Here is a 21953-nt window from a genome sequence, read left to right on the forward strand (position 1 = left end):
ATCTTCAGATGCATTAAACAGATCTGCAGGTCTTATAATTCCGGTTAATGGCGTTTTCGCAATTATACCTGATCTCATAATGGGGCCCTATATAGAGTAACTGAGCTATGTTGGATGTGTGCCCTCTGTTCAGTGTAAAGCATTTTTTGTTTGTTCTTTCCTAGTAGAAGGTGCTATTTTGTGCAGAGACACCTGCAGATATCATTCCAATCTGCACAGGGTCACACATGTACAACCCGGTCCATTGCTATTAGTTGTTGTGTTGCTTATTATCATACGGCTGGTGTGGTACCTTCTCAAACAAGCACTGGCAAAAGCCAATAGGTCTCCCCTTGGTGAGGTATTGCTTTGTGAAAGTTTTTTAGCTATGTTGATCAGGAGCAGAGCTGCTGTAAAGCATGTTTGAGAGTTCACAAAAAGGGCTGCGGCATGGCCAGTGGTGCCTCGTCATAGCACTTTTTTATATTGTTGGTGGAAGGGGGAGGTAACACCGAGGGTGGGGGCGGTAGCACGGGGGATGAAACTTGCAATATGATGCGATCAGCGGTGACCATGTAGGAGCGCCTTTTTTAAAAGAAGGGAGGAGTCAGGGCAACATGGACAACGGAAGGATGGAAGGTGAAGGCAAGCCAACACAGACAACAAACGAAGGGAGAGAATGTGGGGGGAAACCATTGGCAACAAATGGAGGGAGGGAAGGAGGGTGTAGGCAAGCTAACATGGATAGATGAGGGAATAGGGAAGGTTGAAGAGAGGGTGGTTGCAAGCAAATACTGACAATGAAGGAAGGGAGTGTGAGGCAAGCCAACACGGACAAGGGAGGGAAGGTGGGGGCAAGCAAACACAGACAACACACACAGAGAGAGGGGGCCAACACTGAAAATGAAGAAGGGAATGGTGGCAGGGGGCAAGCAAACGGAGAGGGTAGGAACACGTGTGTGGAGAAGTACAAGAGGGAATCAGCTGAAAAAGACACACATTAATAGACTGCTTAAAATGCAAAGAAAAACGTAGCGTCTACAAAAATGAGTATTGGAAGGACACAAGTAACACATGAGAGAGCGCAAACTGACCTAAATGTATGAGTGCATCACACTTACCCGTAGTAAGCACAAATCATGAGGAGAAATGCCATGAGTGCTAGTAGTATCTGCAATTATATTCTGAATGTATAGCTAATGTAGAGATTTAAGTAGAAGTGGAACTAATACAGAAATGTGTGACACTATATGATTTTATTAGATGTGATTATTTCTGAATCCATGTCGTGTAGCTGTTAAAATGTAAGATGGCATGTGGTTAAACGCAGAATGTGGTAGGCCTCAGGGCCAGAGCTAGAAGGGAAGGGGAAGGTGTTTCTTTTCACGACATAGATTGCACTAATGTTTTGGTCATTGCATTAATGGGCCATGATGTATAGATGTGTTTACTGAATAATAGAATAAGAGTATTAACATGCTTTAATTAATGAAGAAGTTGAATGCTATAATTATTATGAGAAATGCTGTAGGCCTGTAATGTTTTAACATTGATTTACACGTACTGGTCTGGGCCGAGAAATGTTGCGAAACTTTTTGGAAGTCTATGAGAGTTGGGATCTTGGCTGCAGATGTCTGTCTGCAAGAGAAAAGGGGGGATCCAATTATAAATAATATGAATAGAGGTCTGTTCAGAAGACGGCCCAGACATGGAGGAGGGTTCCGGAATGTTTTAAGGGGTATCAGCGGGCCGGAGAAGAGTCTGAGAAGCAAGGTCAACTCCAACGTATGAGGCCCAATACAAAGCAGCATGGAAAAAGCCAGAAGCTACACCACGTGAGGGGCGTCTCACGAGGGGCGTCTCAAATGTTGTTGACTGTTTTGTATTAGGGACAGCACCCCTGGGTGGAGTTGGAGCAGATGCCTGAGGACCCTTTAGAGAGCGGATGGGTAGGCAGAGAGGGGTCATGACTGGAGAACTATAGGTTTTCACCAAGAGACTAAGAGTGAGTGACTTCCCTTGGGGGTCATTCACTGCTGACACCTTTTGTTAGGTTGAGACTTGGTTAAGTAGGGATACCATCTAGAGCAGGGTAGGGACAGCCTAACCTGTGTGTTTTCCCTCCAACTTAAATGAAGGAGAGATCTCAATATGCGTCAATGCTGATAGCTTTATTATTCTTAGAACTTGTGCTGGTAATTTCCGTTGCTCGTCTGAGGGCTTTCAGAGAGCACATGTATGTAGTTGGACCTGTGTATCTCGTGAATCTCATTCTGAGATGCCTGTATTTGCAGCTTATCCTAACCTTACAATAAACCTTTGAAAGCTAGAAGTTGTTTGTGATCTTTTGGAGCGGGGTCCTTTATTGGGTGAACTAACTTGGTAAGAGATGCACTTTCTTCCCTCAATGACAGGCAACAAAGGTTCAGTCGACCAGATCGGGGTTTAGATCAATAGTGATAAGGTATCGATCAAAATCTCGCCCTTCCAGTTGGTAGCTATAGAGGATGGTTGCCTTCTTGAGGACGGTGACCTAGGCCAGGTTAGCTTACCCCAAGGCCCTTAGAGATCGATGATCGGAAGAACCGCCCGCCGAAGAAGATCCGGATGACGTGAGACAGAAAAAGCAGCAGTATCGGTCGAGAGTGAGTATAAAGGGTCATGCGTGTTAGATTGCGGTGTTTTTGTATTGTATCTATGTTGTAATGTCTGGCGGAGTTGAATGTCTGTAGAGTGACTGTGGAACAGGTTGTGAGCGCGCGCAACCGGTGGAAATCTTAAGTTCAAGGAGAGCTTAAGTGGTTCGGGTGTATCGGACACCCAGAGTAATTGTCAACTAGTGTGAAGGGGGTCATGAGGTACCATTGATCACCCGAAAGACCGAGATAGGGGGAACGTAAGAGTGAGTGCGTGAGTAACGGACGCTGGTCGGAGGTTACTGTGTGTGTAAGCAACCTATCAGAGAGACGATAGACATTTCGTCAGTTGTGTTGACAATTACATATAGACTGTGGACGTACAGTCGAGGGAAGTGACCGCTTGGTCGGAAGTAGTCATTTTTCGGTGTATGAATGGGACGCATGCATGACCGGGAGACGAGTTGAGAAAGGAGGGGTGCTGCTGCGAAGCGGAGAAAAGTGACGTCAGGAAGTGTCGCGCTGTGATTGGCCGACCGGAGAAAGACCGCGCTGTGATAGGCCAGCTAGCAAAGACGTCAGAAAGTGTCGAGCTGGGATTGGCCGACCGGAGAAAGACCGCGCTGCGATAGGCCAAGTTAGCAAAGCCGCGTTAGGATTGGTGGATTGTCATCAGGAAGTAAACAGAGTAGCGAGGCTGGATATTGTGCGTATAATTATGAAGTGTTTTAAATGGCTGAGAGCGGCGTTTAAAAAAGAGAAGCGGGGATCGGATGAAGGGGAAGAAGCCCCGCCGGAGGGTACGCCGGCTCGTTACATGGCAGTGAATGTTGGGCTGCATACGATCCTTTGGATAACAGAGTGGAGTAAGATTACGGAAGGAAATGAGGAACTGACGTTCCCGAAGTACGGGACGTTCAGATTAGAGGTGTTACATCGATTAAAATCAGTCATGACCTCAATGAGACCCTTGCCTAGACCGACCCAGTTTGAAGCCCTTGATGCATGGATTAGGGCAGCGCATGAAAAGAATATGAACAGACGACAAGAAAGGGTGAAACGATCGGTAAGGGCAGTGCAGGATGCCAGATGGGATGCGGATGCTAAAAGATGGAGAGTGCATAACATGGAAGTCAATAAACTGTACCCAGTGTTAGAGGTGCCCGGAAATAAAAGCCCCCTAGAAGAAGATGATGAGAGCGAAACAGAGGACAGCCTGATAAACAGATTATTGACAGACAGGCCACCCCCGTATAATAGAGCAGGGGGAGAGGTCGAGCATAGTGAAAGAGAAAAGGGGGGCAAGGCAGGAGAGCATGGACCGCTTCCCAGTTCAGAGTGGGATCCTGAGGCAAAGAAAGAGCTGTCCCAGCCTAGTCAGGTGCAACAGGTAGTCGGGAGGTTTGTGGTACAAAGAGCGCCGGAAACGGAGTGCGCCACATCCTACGCATTACCAGATGCACTACAGGTACCTGTTACCATAGGTCCTATAATATCGATATATGACCCAGAGAGAGCAAGAGGGGAAGAACGGGTACGGAAGGACGGAGAAAGAGCAGAGACGGCAAGGAGGAACGATACGATCAATTTCCCAAGTCAGATGCCGATACCAAGAGAGTGGAGCACCCCGGTGCACACAGCAGGGGATCCAGGAGGGGATCCTGGGGGCCCTAGATGGCCAGTGGATATGAGGGGATCTGGACGAAAATCCTTTCAAGAGCTAAATGAGTACATGAAGAAGTGGGATGAGGCAGTGGAGGCTCACAAGAGCATCATAGCTGCGGAAGCTGAAAGGGAAAGTCAGGACAGCAGAGCTCGGACTCACTGCGGGGCTGGGGAGAGCAGCCCGGAGTGGGACTGGAGAGAGAGAGATAGTAGGGGAGTCACCCATTGGGCCCGGAGTGGAGATAGAACGGACCTGGAAAACGGGGGCCCCGGGAGTGGAGGGGTGGCGCGCCCAACACTCAGTGAAGGGGAGAGGAGAACGCAAGAGTACAGAAACAGCTTTAAGTGTACCCACTGTGTGCCCGGCACCAGAGAACTGAATGGGAGTTGTGAGAGGTCGCACCATAGTCCCTGTGATGACGGACACGAGCGCAGCCCAGGGAATATGGGGAACCAGGAAGGATCGTATCGGATACTGAGCGATACTAGGCAAAGGGAGAGTAGCGACCAGAGGGAAAATAACAGAGAGGCGTACGGTGAAAGGAGAGAAGAAGGAGAGAGTGGGCAGAGCAAGAGTGGGGGTAACAGGCCCGTGTTCCATCACCTTCCAAGATCGGATGGCCGAGCATGGGACCTGGAGAGATGGGAGCAAGGGAGAGCACTCATTAACTCTCCCGAGCCCAAACGTAGAGCTCGGAGTTGGGATGGTAGGGAGACCAGTGAGCCCCCTTCGAAAGACATATTGCGAGCTGAGATAAAAGCCAAGAGACTCGATGTCGCCAGTTTAAGGTCAGACCTGGATGACATGGTAGATGGTACCCTGCCTTTAGAGAGAATGGAAATGTATGAGCAGGATGAAATACTGTATATGGCAAAGGACATCACTCGAAAGGCGAGAGCAATCCATGAGAAGTTAGTCGAACTAGCAGGCAAATATATGGTGGACCTGTCAAGAACCAAAGCATTACAGGGTAACCACAGGCTACATTACACAGATCGAGACCTAGATGAGAGGAGAACGATCGGGCTGAAAACGCACATAAGGGAACTGATCACTGGAATAAGGACATGGAGGGCACTAGATAAGTGGGAAGAGAGGTGGTCCAAGAAAGGGACCGTCAGGAGAAGCACGCTTGGTACGACACCAGGAAGGCTGCAGGGAATAGAAGCATACCCTTTGCGTGAAGTCGCAAATGGGAACTATGTGCATGTCCCTTGGAGTAGGGGAGATTTAGCTGCTTTTACCACCTCCTTCCCCAAATTGCGGGAAAACCCAGTGGAGTGGTACAAGCAAGTTGAGAGATTTGTAAAAATCTCAAAGGTCCTATGGATAGATCTGAACACGCTGTTTGACATTGTAGTACCAGGAGATCTGTGGACAGCATGCAAGGTTAGCGCTGAGTGGCCCACAACGGAGCCGGAGAGAGATGCTAAGACTAATGGGCCGTCCGAGATTGTGATGGCAAAATTCGAGAGAGTGATGACTTGGCTGAAAGAGAAAGTGCCAATGCAAGACATAGATTGGGTCAGAATAGACCGAACCAGACAGGAACCCAAAGAGACAGTCCACGAATATTATGAGAGATTGCTGAAGGCGTTTAAACAGTATAGCGGCCTGGATGTAATGGATCCAAAAGACATAGGGCAATTTGTGTCCAAGTTCGTCCTGGGACTGAGACCGGATATTAGTTTAATGATTCAGCAACACTTGATTTGTTGGCAAAATAAACCCCTAGACGAAATACTGAGATATGCCAGGTACTGCTGTGATGAGATAGACTCCAAGGCTAAGAAACTAAAGGAAAAATTGATGGTGGTACAGATGCAGGCAGCAGGGAAGGGGGGACAGCAGCAACAGCAGCAAGGAACAGGTACAGGAGGAAAGAAGCAGTACAGTCAGAACAAGGGCAATGAGGAGAGTTCCACCTTTAGACCCAGAATAGACGTAGCTGCCTTGAAGAAAACGACTAGGTGCCACCAGTGTAACGAGGTGGGACATTGGAAACGCGAGTGTCCCTACAATGTAGAGATAGGAGAACAAGAGATAGAGGAGGAAGAGGTCCAGAGCGCGCCTACAAGAGGGGTGACGCCATACCAGGGAAAGGTGCTCAAAGGGGGGGGGGCTCCTCCCCGAGCCCAGTTCCCGCAACCTCCCCGAGTAGGGACTATGGGTAAGACCTATAGACAGATGCCCCTGTTTGTAGAAGGAGAAGAGTGCTATTATGTGGACCCATTAACCGGACAGAGAGTGGAAAGAGAAGACTGCACCCTCGGGGCAGCCTTGGAGGTGGACCAGAGGGGACCCTATGTCGAAGCAGAAGTAGCAGGGTGCCCCACGACATTTCTGGTGGACACAGGAGCCACTAGATCCACGATCAGATCAGCTGCAGTTCCAGACCTGCCCATGTCTGGAGAGACCATACAAGTGGTGGGGGTCGCAAACAGGAGAATAACCAGCCAATTGACAGAACCGGTACAGGTGAAAATAGGGAAGTACAGCGATGAGCACCAGTTTGTGGTTTGCGATTCAAGTCCTGTGTGTCTGCTAGGCAGAGACCTGTTGTGTAAATTGAATTGTACAATATACTGTACACCTCAGGGAGTGGAGGTATTGACCAATGATGATGACGCAGACTTCAAAGTTGCAAACTCAAGAATATGCGTGGAGCTGTACCCTACTTTGACAGTAGATGAGCTCCCCTGGGACTTGAGAGAGACAGTGGCACCAGAAGTATGGGACTTCACTGGGGAAGAGATTGGATTGGTCAAAGGGGTGGACCCAGTGAAAATTGTAGTGAAACCGCATGCTGAGTTCCCAAGAACACCCCAATATAAATTGACTCCAGAAACGATTGCAGGCATAAAACCCGTGATCGAGTCCATGATTAAACAGGGAATACTGAAAGAAATCGTGGGTAGTCCATGCAACTCCCCGATTATGGGTCTGCAGAAACCAAATGGGAAATTCCGGATAGTGCAGGACCTCCGAAAGATTAATAACATAGTCGTTTCGTGTTGTCCAGTGGTACCGAATCCATCAGTGATACTGTTTCAGATTCCATTCCAAGCTGAGTGGTTCACTGTGATTGATCTTTGTCAGGCTTTCTTTTCGATCCCTCTGGACGAAGAAAGCCATTTTCTTTTCGCATTTAAGCTGGAAGGTCGCGTCCTAACATGGTGTCGTATTCCTCAGGGGTATACAGAAAGCCCATCGATCTTCAACCAGCTTTTGAAGAAAAATCTTGAAAGTCTAGTGCTGCCCCAGAAGTCAGTTCTGGTCCAGTACATAGACGACCTCCTCGTGGCGTCAGAAACAGAAGAAGCTTGCAGGGAGGACTCCATTGCTTTGTTAAATCACCTAGCTGCCAATGGGCACAAGGTGTCCCCGGGAAAGTTGCAGTACTGCCTGACAGAGGTGCAGTACTTGGGACACCGAATAGAGAAAGGCAAACGAAAGGTGTCACCAGACAGGATAGAGGCGATCATGAAAATGAATGCGCCTAAGACACAGAGAGAGGTCAGGATGTTCCTAGGGATGGTGGGTTATTGCCGACAGTGGATCGCGAACTTTTCACTGAAAGCAAAGCCCTTGCAAAAACTGACGCATAAGGAGGTGAGCGATCCGGTACCATGGGACAAAGACTGTTTGATGGCATTCCTACAGCTGCGAGAGGACCTGTGTCGTGCTCCGGCATTGGGAATGCCTGATTACAATAAACCATTTTTGCTTTACTGTTGTGAGAGAGAAGGTTGCGCGTTGTCTGTGTTAGTCCAAATCCATGGGAATGCCCGTAGACCAGTTGCTTATTTCTCGGCTACTTTAGACCCAGTAGCCGCAGCGTTGCCCGGATGTCTCAAATCCGTTGCTGCAACGGGTGTCAGCATTGAGAGATGTGAAAATATCGTCATGGGGCATCCGTTAGAGGTGTGCGTGCCCCATTCTGTTGAACTGTTGATGACCAGGACCAAAACACAGCATCTGACCAACAGCAGGCTCACGCGCTATGAGCAAGTTATTCTTGCTGCAGAGAATGTGACCCTCAGGAGATGCTCTGTTTTGAACCCTGCCACCTTGATGCCACTCCCAAATGATATCGAGGATGATGATGAATGTACAGACCATGACTGCCTCGATGTGACTGAACTATGCACCAAACCCAGACCCGACATCGTAGATGAGCCACTGACCGACCCAGATGAAATTTTCTTTGTCGATGGCTCATGTGTAAGAGACGAAGTTGGGCAGTTGAGAGCAGCTTACGCTGTTTGTACAATTACTGGAGTTGTGGAAGCTGGGTGCCTGGAAGGAGTACACTCCGCTCAGGTAGCCGAGATTATTGCCTTGACACGTGCTTGCTTGGCAAGCAATCAAATTCGAGTCACCATATACACCGACAGCCAATATGGTTATGGGGTGGTTCATGATTACGGGCAGTTATGGTCTCAAAGAGGGTTCATGACCTCTTCAGGCTCTCCCATTCGCAATGGAGAGTTTGTGCGCCTGTTGTTAGAGGCGTTGCAATGTCCAGCAGGTATCGCAGTTGTAAAGTGCACCGCACATACCAGAAATGTGGACTTCGTCTCGAAAGGCAATAGATATGCCGACGAAGTCGCGCGGTATTGCGCGGAACAAGGGTACTCTTTCACAGAGGTGGAAGTGGGTGGAATAAATGTAAGGACTGAATTAGCCATGATATTGGAAACTGTTGATACTTGGGACGAACTGACAAACATGCAAGAAAATGCTCCTGATTTTGAAAAAGAAACATGGGAAAAGGCAGGATGTGTAGTGGGTGAGTCCCATTTTTGGGTCTCAGCAGATGGCAGAGCAGTGTTGCCCAATGAGATGGTGAGCCCAATGGCCAGACACATACATGGTCCCGTACACCTAGGGAGAGACGCTATGCTGAGAGTGTTTAGACAGACCTGGTACAATCCTAAGTTTAGAATAGCAGCAGAAGCAGTGTGCCAGCGTTGTGTGACCTGTCAGCAGCTGAACGTAGGGAAAAGAACACCAGTTGCACTAAGCCACATAGGAAGGTCTGGAGGTCCATTCAATCGAATGCAGATAGATTTCATTGAAATGCCGAGGTGCAACCGCCTCCGCTATGTCCTGGTGGTTGTTTGTGTATTCTCCAGATGGGTTGAGGCATACCCTACACGTAGGTGCGACACCCTCACAGTGGCCAAGTTACTGCTTAGGGAACTCATTCCGCGCTTCGGGGTGCCGGCCTCTTTGGAATCAGATAGGGGAACGCATTTCAACAGCGAGCTTGTGAAGATGATTTGTGCGGCTCTGAACATAGATCAGAAATTGCATTGCAGTTACCGACCAGAAGCCTCAGGAATTGTGGAGCAGATCAATGGCACGATCAAAGCCAGAATTGCAAAAGTGTGTTCCTCAACGACCCTGAGTTGGCCTGACGCCCTGCCATTGGTCCTCATGAGCCTTCGTAGTACCCCAGACAGAAGAACGGGGTTGTCACCACATGAGGTGTTAATGGGGAGAGCAATGAGGCTGCCATCTGTCCCAACTACTGCACTGTTAAATATCACAGATGATATGATCCTGGACTATTGTAAGGGGCTGTCTGACGCCATTCATTCTGTGTCCCTTCAGGTGCAGGCTGCCGAGGTTCCATCGTGCCAGGGCCCGTGCCATGACCTGTACCCTGGGGACTGGGTCCTGGTGAAAAAACATGTGAGAAGAAGCTGCCTGGATGTTCGTTGGCGTGGGCCCTTCCAGGTCATCCTGATCGCGAACACGGCTGTGAAGGTGGGAGGCCTGCCCAATTGGATCCACGCGTCACATACGCAAAGGGTTCCAGCACCTCTGGAAGAAACAGCTCCTCTCTCGGATAGACGTCCAGCAGAGGACCGAGAAGCCATAGAGGGGGCTAGCCAAGCTGTAGAGGTGCCAGCGGAAGCAGGGAACGAGTCTGACCAAGCTGAGGACGGTCAGTACAACAGCGAAACAGACGACGCTACAGAAGGAGAAGGTAGCTGGGAGTACGAGTCAGACACTGACAGGTCTGACAGAGAGCGAGAACAGACAAGAAGGAGAAGGAGTAGAAGGGCACGTGGAGAAGCTAATTGGCCGCAAAGAAGGAGCTCTAGCCTGAGGTCAACTCCAGAGATAACCCTTCCTCCGATATCAGAAGACTCAGACCCGGAAGAAGGTGCTCAGGGCGCTGAAGCACCGGACCGAAGAAGGTCAAGAAGAGTGCGTGTGCCTAGCAGAAGATACTCCACCCCTGAGTGGACATATCTGGCGACAAATGTCTTTGAAACAGGAGACAGGGAGGATTCGAGCGGTGGTGGTGTCCAGTTCTGAGCCCATCGTCACCGTGGAAATACGACTGTTGGTACCCGGAGTCGAACAAGAAGGGTCACTAACATTCATGCTCCCCAGACCTCCCCGCCTCAGCAAGTTAAAACACATGTTTCTCTCAGAATTGCAATTCCCCGACTTTGGTACAACGATAACAGCCCATGAAGAGCACAATCTTCGTTTGGAAATACTGAACTTTGCTATCGAAGCTGCAGGCACAAACCTGATAGTAGATGCTTAAAGGACTTTGTAAATAAAGCGAGCAGAAAAAGAAGATTACCTAGCGCCCAGGAAGCAGAGAATATTAGGGACCTTCCCTTGAGTTGATGGAGAAGGGCTAGGGTTGTCTGTATTGAACTGTTAAAGGACCTTTGCGAAGAAGGTTGTCAGCTTCCAGTTGTGTGGATTCTAAAGACAAAAAGAGTAAAAAGAGACTGTAAAGGAACGAGAAGAAAAGAACTTTGTGCCAAAATAAGAGAGAGCCATATTGTCTGACGAAATGGAAGCCGGCACCCAGAACCGCAGAGCTAAATGTATAATAGGTACACTAATAGTAGGAGTGATAATATTAATAGCTTTAGTGGTAACAATTTCTTATGTAAAGGGACATGAGGAAGAGGCGAAGGTAACTGATGTGAAATCTGTAGAAACGCTTACACCCACTGTTGCTGGTGAGAAAAGGGAAAACACTCAAGAGAAAGCGTTATTAGCTGCAGAAGCCCGCAGGTTACACGTAGATGAGTCCCAAGGAGACTTTAGGTCAAATGCTTATGCTAAACTCTTATATGAATACGTGGATGCCATGGAGGTTAAGGACTGTTACGTCTGCATGCAGTTGCCGGCGTCTGTAGATGAAGGCATTAGATATCATCACCTCCCGCTGACATATGGCATTACATGTAGCTTATTGCTTAGTATATTTTATGGGAGAGATAGTTTTGAATACTATTTCTCCAACTATGATTCAGTGTTGCCAGAAGTCCCAAATTATAAGCAGATGAACAAATGGGACTACTGGAAGAGTGAAGACAGATTGGCCAAGTTCTTCATTCCTTGGATTACCTTAGATACTTCACATGCCCGTAGAAATAACCTGACATGCAAAGTGTCAGAAGTCGAGAAGAAGTTCATAGGGCAGGTGGATGATCGTTACAGGAGACAAAAGATTTTGAAAAAATCAGGACAATGGAAAACAGATTGGACCGAGGAAGAGAAGGCACACAAGAGAAAGGGTAGTAGTGGTCCAATAGCTTTAGATAAGACGCAGAGAGGAAAGCTATGTCTTCACCGAGCCAAAACGTATTACGAAAATGTATACGTGGGAGAAGTCAGCTGTGAACATGCTTTCAATATAGAGTACTATACTAAAGATTTCCTGAAGGGAATGCAAGTGATTCCAAATGTGTATTTTGTATGTGGAAGAAATGCCTACGTGAGACTACCTGACAACTGGTATGGATCATGTTACCTAGCAATTGTCTTCCCCAAAATATATCATGCACAAGACTTAGAGATCATCGAGGGCAAGACATCATCGAGGGGAAGAAGAGATATAGGAGATGCAGAAATGGTTGGAGATGTCTTTGGAGCTGTGTTCCCTCTTCTGGGACTAATCCTTAATGATGTTAAAATTAGACGACTGGCAACAGTCGTCGACAGGTTGTCTGCCAGCACTGCTCAGTCCTTAATGCTGGTAGAAGGAGAGATGCAATCGATAAGGGCTATGGTTCTTCAGAACCGTCTTGCGTTAGACGTCCTACTAGCAAAAGAGGGCGGAGTCTGTAAGGCTTTGAAGGTCCAGGAATGTTGTACTTACATTCCAGACAATTCAAAGCCCCTTGAAAAAGTTATTAGGAACATAACTGATATTCACAAGGAGATCGAAGACTTGAGTAGAGAAAATGTCTGGGAAAAGGTGGGCCACGGAATGAGTGCAGTTGGAGGGTGGATCTCCACCCTAGGCAAAAGCTTTGTGTGGTATATACTAAAACCTATCATCATAATATTGATCTGTGGGATCATATTGTGGGGATTGGTGAGGGTATTCAAATGGTACAGAGCAAAAAGGTCAGAAAGGGCCCAAAGAGAGCAGCTGCAGAGATTGGCTGCCATACAAGATAATCAGTACAGGAGTCTGAGGGCTCTGGAAACGCAGAGACAAGTTATGCTAGCAATAACTGCAGTTTAAATGTTAGTGATGACCCCGAGAGGTCATCAAAGGGGGGAACTGAGAGAGCGCAAACTGACCTAAATGTATGAGTGCATCACACTTACCCGTAGTAAGCACAAATCATGAGGAGAAATGCCATGAGTGCTAGTAGTATCTGCAATTATATTCTGAATGTATAGCTAATGTAGAGATTTAAGTAGAAGTGGAACTAATACAGAAATGTGTGACACTATATGATTTTATTAGATGTGATTATTTCTGAATCCATGTCGTGTAGCTGTTAAAATGTAAGATGGCATGTGGTTAAACGCAGAATGTGGTAGGCCTCAGGGCCAGAGCTAGAAGGGAAGGGGAAGGTGTTTCTTTTCACGACATAGATTGCACTAATGTTTTGGTCATTGCATTAATGGGCCATGATGTATAGATGTGTTTACTGAATAATAGAATAAGAGTATTAACATGCTTTAATTAATGAAGAAGTTGAATGCTATAATTATTATGAGAAATGCTGTAGGCCTGTAATGTTTTAACATTGATTTACACGTACTGGTCTGGGCCGAGAAATGTTGCGAAACTTTTTGGAAGTCTATGAGAGTTGGGATCTTGGCTGCAGATGTCTGTCTGCAAGAGAAAAGGGGGGATCCAATTATAAATAATATGAATAGAGGTCTGTTCAGAAGACGGCCCAGACATGGAGGAGGGTTCCGGAATGTTTTAAGGGGTATCAGCGGGCCGGAGAAGAGTCTGAGAAGCAAGGTCAACTCCAACGTATGAGGCCCAATACAAAGCAGCATGGAAAAAGCCAGAAGCTACACCACGTGAGGGGCGTCTCACGAGGGGCGTCTCAAATGTTGTTGACTGTTTTGTATTAGGGACAGCACCCCTGGGTGGAGTTGGAGCAGATGCCTGAGGACCCTTTAGAGAGCGGATGGGTAGGCAGAGAGGGGTCATGACTGGAGAACTATAGGTTTTCACCAAGAGACTAAGAGTGAGTGACTTCCCTTGGGGGTCATTCACTGCTGACACCTTTTGTTAGGTTGAGACTTGGTTAAGTAGGGATACCATCTAGAGCAGGGTAGGGACAGCCTAACCTGTGTGTTTTCCCTCCAACTTAAATGAAGGAGAGATCTCAATATGCGTCAATGCTGATAGCTTTATTATTCTTAGAACTTGTGCTGGTAATTTCCGTTGCTCGTCTGAGGGCTTTCAGAGAGCACATGTATGTAGTTGGACCTGTGTATCTCGTGAATCTCATTCTGAGATGCCTGTATTTGCAGCTTATCCTAACCTTACAATAAACCTTTGAAAGCTAGAAGTTGTTTGTGATCTTTTGGAGCGGGGTCCTTTATTGGGTGAACTAACTTGGTAAGAGATGCACTTTCTTCCCTCAATGACAGGCAACAAAGGTTCAGTCGACCAGATCGGGGTTTAGATCAATAGTGATAAGGTATCGATCAAAATCTCGCCCTTCCACACATCCATGCAAGGGACAAACGTGAACAGGAAGAATGCCTTAGGCAGCTGACCAATAAGAAACAAGCAAATGAGTCATAATGAAGTCAACCATTGGGTAGCAGTGGGGGGTCTTTAAGCCCAGTGTTAGAAAACAAATCTCTTAAAGTGACAGCTCTCGCACCGTCTAGGGGGCTGAGCTGTGGTGAGTGGGTGTGCAAAGTGCCGTCGAATGCTCTCTCTGTTTTCCGTGTCTGGTTTTGTACCGTTTCTTATTTTTTATCATCTTGCCTTGTTTGTAGAGATGATTGTGCATTAATGTTACAGCAATCAACGAAATATTCTCCACAGCGCGATAACAGTTCTGTTTTGTTGTCACGCTACCACGTGTCACGCGAGAGGGTTTCGTGCTGATCTTAGGACGCATGGTGCGGCCAGGCTTAGGTTGATGATTAGTGGTTTCAGGATGCTTCAGGCACGAGAGTTCTGCGTAGATGACGAAAGTCCAGACATTTTATAGCAGGCACACGTGTGCATAGGTCCTCACGGCTTTCTATGGTTTGACGGCGGTGACTCAGTGAAAGGCGGGGACATCTTTAGCAGGTCCGGCTGACACACCTTCATGGGCGATCTTTGACATTTACAAGGAATCCGCGGCTGACTAGGTTTGTGTCGTGAACTGGTTTTCCAACACGGGAAGGGTGTGTGTGTTTGTGTGTTGTCACATATTCATGTGATCTTTGACTTTGCCTCTAGAGCAGGGTGGTGGGCGCTTTGATAAAATGCTGACACCAGCTTGCGTTTTATGCTGTACAGAGCAGATATCACAGGCTTCGGTTTCCTCTGTTTGATTCTTTAATATCTTCCATATTTTCATCTTGCCAGTGGCAAGTAAATATTTCACTGTAACTACAAAGTATAGGAGAACATAAGGTGGGAAAGGAACGAGGTTGTTATGTGAGCAACTGTGCCCCGTTCTGGCAAGAGACTCACTATTTTTCCAACCTTGAAAAATTGCTTTAGCTTTATTCCACCTAAAACTTTCTGCACTCCAGTGCAATAGGGAAATTATATTACCTCTATGTTTTAGTTAAATCCCTCTCTTATTCCCTCCTTATGGGTACTCCTGTCGGGGATATGGTATTTGTCTTACCTTATAAAAACTGATACCCCAGGTTCGATATTTATATGGTGTGATGATAAATATCGCATATTGCAAGTTCGATAAATGTTCTTTTCCAAAGCAATATCTTTAAGCGCATGAGTATTTAAAATTCATAGACTCCTTATAATGCAGTTGTAAGAGGGCCCCGCCCCAGAGATGGGTTTCCCATACACATCCACCCTCATTCGGGAGCAGTGTACTAGTGCTCTTTGCAGGGGAACGCCAGAGCCTGGTTTTACCTCGAGATAGAAGCTGGTGCTGCCCACTTTACTTTAACTTTAATTAAACGTATTTAGATAAGTTGAATGTGTTTGGAGTCTGTCATATTGCAAGTCTGTTCCTCCAGTCTGACTCGTGCCGTAAAAACATACAATACATTGTTGCAGGAGAAATCCTGCAGAAGTGGTATCCTGATGCATGTAAGTAATGCTTTTTATCCTATTCTCTGATGCCACAACAAACTGGTAACAGCAAGCAACCAAGGTGGAAAGGGCACTGGCAGCAACTCCAGTTGCAAACTAAGAACAACTCATGTTCTCTATAGATGGAGAATGAAGATTGTCCCCACCCATGTTGTGGTTAAAAACAGTAATTCGTAAAATATTTGAGGTAGCACATTGTGAACAAAACAGGGTAGGTATTTGTGGAGGATTAAGCTAGCTCACTCCTGGAATCTGCCGTTTTAAAGATAGAACGTAATCCTAGCCAACACGCATACATAATAAAATCATATTTCTACAAATGAATGGGAATATACCTCCCTGGAGACTGGAGTGAAGGATTTCCACAGTGTTAGTAGAGACACATACACGAGTATTAAGCTATCATGCATTGCTTTATAAAACAACTACCAAGTCAACAAAAAAACACCTTTACAAAGAGAACATTACCAGTGAGTGTGAACAATTAACCTACCTACTGCGGATAGTTCGTGGTACTCTAAACCCTTAATGCAGCTAATAAGTCAGCTTTTGTTCTTATGAGTGGATGATCGGATAATATACAGAAATGTAATTTAAAAAATCTGTGGAAATACTTATAGAAGTACTGCAAGAATTAAACCTAGAAAAAAGTCCAAGTAAAGAAATCAAATAAGCATTGTAAAAACCTTTGAAGGGGTAGCTCGCCAGCAATATAAAACAATAACACTTTATTTTTGCTGTAATAAAATGGAGTCCTTAGTTCACTGTCTAGATAGCAAAATATTCATTTTATCACATGGCCTGAGGCTTCTAGTAATCATGCATGAAACTTGTCTTAGAAGCATAAACAGAAGTTTGATATAAATCTGCTGATGTAAACATGTCTTCCTGCATGGATTCAGCCCCAACGTCTGTAAAGTCATAGCTTCCGGAATAAATGTGACGCAAACACTGTGGTATCAATATAATTTTTTAATCAGTTGAACTCACTAAGTCAAAGTGGATATGGACTGTGCACCATACAAGCTTTTTAGCTTCATATTCTTTCAATCATCTAACAGCATCCAAGTTTGATTGAGCTAGAGAATCTGTACACTTAGTTCTTGTGTATATATGTATGTGGTATTTGTATAGCATTATCCAAGTCAAAAGGGCGCAGAGCACTCTACACGGTGAAAGGCAAGAATACAGTTAACAAGTGATTGGAGGAGTACTTTGTGTCTTGGGGCCGAAGTGACCTGTTACTGCATCGTGTTATTGTGTTTTTAAAGAGATGTACTTCACTCTTTCCTAAATTGGAGCAACCCTGTACCTGTAGCTTTGTTTTTTAGGTCTCACCTGGCGTTAGCAGCACGCATGCGCTGCTCTCGCCATGTGATGGCCTTTTGTAATTAATACGCTTTTGTAAGCTTTCAGAAGCTCCGCCCATTTTTTTCATTTGCTGGCATCATACTCCATGGTAAACACTGGAACTTGATTGAAAAGGAGGCTTCTTAGTCCCTGCTGGTTACCGCCTTGTCCACTTTTGGCCCCGCCCTCTGGGATTGGATCTTTTACTCCGTGGCGTGACACAGTGTCTTCTAATTTCTCGGTGAGATCTTTTTTTCCGTTCCCACAATGGCGTGGTGACAGCTTTTTAGATCTCGCTGAGGATTGCGCTTGTTTCCGTAGGCTATTACACAAACTGGCACGTTTGCGCGCATCAGGCAACAGCACTAAGTGTCAGCGAGCATATTCTCTTCACGTTCCCCCAGCTGCTACTTTCCTTAAACTGTTCCTTGTGTAGATACACTTGCATGCTTCACCCAGCAGCATCATTGCTAATCAGTAATAATCATGGCAGGACCCGCTCCTTCATACACATGCCTTTTTTCTGGTCATTTTACTGAGCTCACAATGGTGGCATTTGCGCTTTAGATTTAAACATGTTAAGCTAAAGCGCGGTGCCGCCATTGCTTCAAAAGTGAAGAAATAGAATTTACTGCTTTACTTTTGAAGCAGTCGTGGCACCGTGCTTTAGCTTTACATGCTTAAATATAAAGCGCAAGTACCACCATTGTAATAAGGTTTCATCATGTCGACCGTGCCCCAAACTTTCGTTTATACGAGCGCCCCTTTCCTTTACAGGGTTGTGGCAGCCACCATCTTTCCCCGCTCCCAACGGGTTTTCAGTCCTATCTTTGACTCCATATGCCATCCCACCCTCGTCAGGGCCAGGCTGGATGTGATTGGCTCGGGATGTGGTCCTGCTTTACATTGTGACTAACTTTTATTTACACGGCGCCGCTCTCTCGTTACAGCATGGCACCCGCTTTCATTAATTCACAGGGTTGCACAGCCGCCATCAGTGCAATTTCCTTTGTGTGCCCTTAATATATGCCAAACGAAGCAGGCAGAGTTGGGGGGGGGAGGGAAGAACAGGCCAGCAACACATGCAAACATATCCATATTGTTATAGGCTGACGCTGATGGATTATCGACTTGAAGCTCACAATGGATGCAGAAAAACGACACAAACCCAGGCTGGCCGGTTCCACGCAGCTGGCGACTGTCTGCAGCACTCAACCTACCGGCGCTCCTCTACAGAGTTCGAGCTTTCAGTCTTTCGCAAATGATCATGTCCACAATTTCAGATTTTTAATCATAAGGCCACTCACATTCTTTCCACAGAACACGCGGCACTTGCAAAATACATCCAACACATAAGGGATTTAAAAAGATTGCAGGAAAATATGGACTCATCCATTTACTATCTGTTGTCACACTGGTCAAAGCATGAGTTGTTTTTTCAATAGTACATTAACAAAAGGCCTGAACGTCTTAAACACTGAACACCCGTGGTGTACGGTATGAAATGTGTGTTGTCACCTCCAGGGCACACATCCTTAAACACACAGTGAGAAACTCCTAAATGGGGAGAGGATGTAGCCTAACGGCTAGAGCTGCCGACTTTTGGAGCTGGGGAACCGGGTTCGAACCTTGGCATCCTGTGATTCTGGGCAAATCACTTAATCTCCCTATAGAAGCGGCATGTGCAAGACACTAACATTAATGTGTTCCAAGGACCGTGTACATTCAAACATGTTGCAGTTGCCTGAATCCTGTGCCTGAGAGTCTTTTACACTCGCAGTAAATGTTTGTATGTGACTTCCGGATTTTTTGTGTTGCTGACTTTGGCAGTGTAAAATTGTTGTGTGCGTTGTGAGAACAACTGGACCTCTGCTGACACTGCACGCATGTGCATTGAATTGGGAGTCAACTGTAGCTCTTGGCAACCGCACCTACAACAACATTATTAGCACATCTGTCATAGCACAGCTGAAAGAAATTACAGCCTGCAGCCGGTGACATTTCACTTCGGTGAGCAGGCACTTTTATATTTATTGCGCAGGTGGATGTGGTACGAACTTGCACTGAGGTCACCGCTGGTCAGATTTAACGCCCAAGGCGGTATGCGGTACTGGTTGGCTGCAATTGTCATCAGAATTTGTATTCAATGTTGTGTGCTGCTTTATGTAGGCATTCCTTTCTCACATGGTTTTACCCAACCCCCTTTATTTCTGATTTTGTCACATTCATGTCTTGTCACGAACACCGGCTTGTTTTGGCTTCCACCAGCCTGACCAGACAATCTCCTTATTCTGCTAACTTCCACTTTGCACTATTAACTTCTGCGCGCTGTACACCGGCTGACTGTGCTTGCTAACTGTTTGTGCTGGTAAAATAAAGCCTTCACTGACCCATCAACTCTAGCTCATTCCACTACCCCCCGAAAACTACCAATGTAAAACCAAAGTGCATATACTAGGGGGCTTATTTACAAGACCCTTACGCCGGAGGTGCGTCACTTTTAACATGGAAAAAAGTGTTGTACTTTCTGCGCTGGGGGCTTTTAAATAAGCCTCTGGGTATTTAGGGTTACATTTTATGTTACTCCACTTGTCTGTTTATGCGTGACGTTGTCTTCATTTATGCCTGTGGGGAATACATAGACTGCATGTCTCAGTGTATAGTAATTGTATAGCTATTCAATTCCTGGCATCACAGCACCCAGGAAAATATTAGCCATGTAGCGAATTTCCCACCACTTGTCTGCAACCTATTAACTAGGATTGGTTGGCGGGCAAGACTGACCGCTTACTGGGGTGGATGATATACTAAATTAGGTTGCAGCATCACTAGTTACCGAATTAACAATTGACATGCGCTACTATTGCAAGTGCAGTGTTTATTTAAAAAAATTGTGTTTTCTGAAACATACGTTCTTGCAAGGAAGATGGATAAAAAGACATTGCCACTTTGATCAGGTCCATAGAATTTAGTCCTTAAACCAATTGCAGTGAGCTTTCTATGAAATATCGGGGGCTCTACTGTAGTCAGGATTTGAATTTTAAAATATTTATTAAGCGCACTTATACCGGGACGGTTTCATGGCGCTAGACAGCGGTGAATCAGTGGAGGCGAGGATGGAAGCTAGGCTGCTGAAGATCTAGAAAACAGGAAGGTCTTGAGTAGTTTGCGGAATTCCAAGTAGGAGGATGAAGTCCTAAGTGCAAGAGGAAGCGAATTCCAGAAGGATGGAGCTAGCACCGCAAATCTGGCCTCTACTGTAGTCAGGATGTACTCTAGTTGGACCAAAGTCCTGTTTCCTCAAACATGTGCAGTCTGTATTATAAATGGACTACGCTCATAGCTTTGCCAAAAGTACGGAGTTTAGTGGGACTCCACATCATTAAAAACCCCACATTCCTCAGGGGTCTAGTAAACATCCATCTTACACAACTGCTTATATGTCTGGCGCTGCTAAACCCCTACCTAATGATGTTATAACCCAGATATCGGCAAACAGTTGTTTCTTAAAGGGTTACAATAAGTCAGATGCAGGTTGGACTTGAGCATTGGATGGGGATCAAAAAGTAAACGTTGACAATTAACTGTTTTGTTACTAAGGACCAGTAAAAACAAGAGGACATGGTAAACATGCTGCGAGAGTTAGGAAAGAAAGAAGAATATATAGGAAAGAGAGAGAAAACCAAATAAACTCAATAATACACTCAATAATACATAGATAAAATACAATACCATTAATAAAGCAAATGGCTTTAACTTAAACAAAGCCGCAACCTATTGCATTTCCAATGCTTGTTTTCTTTTGTGACTTAATGAAATGTGTTCAGTTCTCCTTGAAAATAAGATATATATATATATATATACATACATACCTACCTACCTACCTGAAGGGGAGAACTATCTTACATTCAATTTTCATGCTTTAAGATCGAGAACGTTTAGAAAGAAATGAGACAAAAAAACTCATAGATTTTGCGGATGCCAATTAAAGCAAAGATGATCTTTACCTAGCCATCAAAAACCCAGACTGAGCAGACCAAGGGTAAGTTCTAGAACATTTGAAGAAGCATGTTTTGGGAGTCTAAAGCTCTTCAGGAGACTACTTGCATGATGTTTACCTATTACCTTTCCATCAAGCTTGTTGTGTTCTGCTGAAATCATTGAATGATGATTGTTGGCTGTACAGCAGGATTAGCCATGAGAAGCTAAACAAACCATAACGTTCAGAGTTAAATTTACATCCTTCTGAAATAGAAAGATACGTCTGGCAACTACAAGGTGATCAGCCATTTACAAGCTTTGTAGTATCTGAAGCAGGGAATTTGTTGATATTGATAGAAGAATTTGCCCAAAAATCTGGGGGCTTCCAGGCAGAACTGAACTGCTTTATGCCATCAGTTTTAGAGAGTCAAACCAAATAAATAAGATTGTGGCTCTCGTCCTGCAAGAACTAAAGAAAACAAGGGAAAGAATGAGAATTCTTTCTGATGGTTTCAGAAGAGTAGGGAATATGATTTGAGAAGTTGGAACTGGTGTTATCAGTCCATTGTTGACGAGTTTGAGTTATATAACTGGTTATCATGATAAAAGATGGTAAAGCTTAAAGGTCTCCTTCAAAGGAACCACTGAAGAACAAACAAGTCTGTTACTTTTCATGCGGTAATCCACCTCAAGATTGTCCACTTACAGTATAACTTCCAATGAGTATCATCTTTTGTGACACCACAGATGTTAAAAGACCCTGCATGTATCTCTTATGAATTGATGTGGAACAGAACTCCTC

General features: G+C 45.6%; 1 protein-coding gene across 7 annotated transcripts in view; it reads left to right on the plus strand.

The window, feature by feature from the left end:
* Positions 1-21953, plus strand: part of CDC14B (cell division cycle 14B) — a 640126-nt gene that overhangs the window by 67581 nt on the left and 550592 nt on the right. The window contains exon 1 of one of the 7 annotated variants that reach the window (XM_078675680.1): positions 14813-14898. The exons of the other annotated variants lie outside the window; for them this stretch is intronic. The gene's annotated coding sequence lies outside the window, so the exon portion shown is untranslated. Of the gene's footprint in view, positions 1-14812; positions 14899-21953 lie in introns of those variants that run through there. 7 annotated transcript variants of the gene reach the window in all.

This window comes from Lissotriton helveticus, chromosome 2_1 (assembly GCF_964261635.1).
Source record: "Lissotriton helveticus chromosome 2_1, aLisHel1.1, whole genome shotgun sequence".
Lineage (NCBI taxonomy): Eukaryota > Metazoa > Chordata > Amphibia > Caudata > Salamandridae > Lissotriton > Lissotriton helveticus.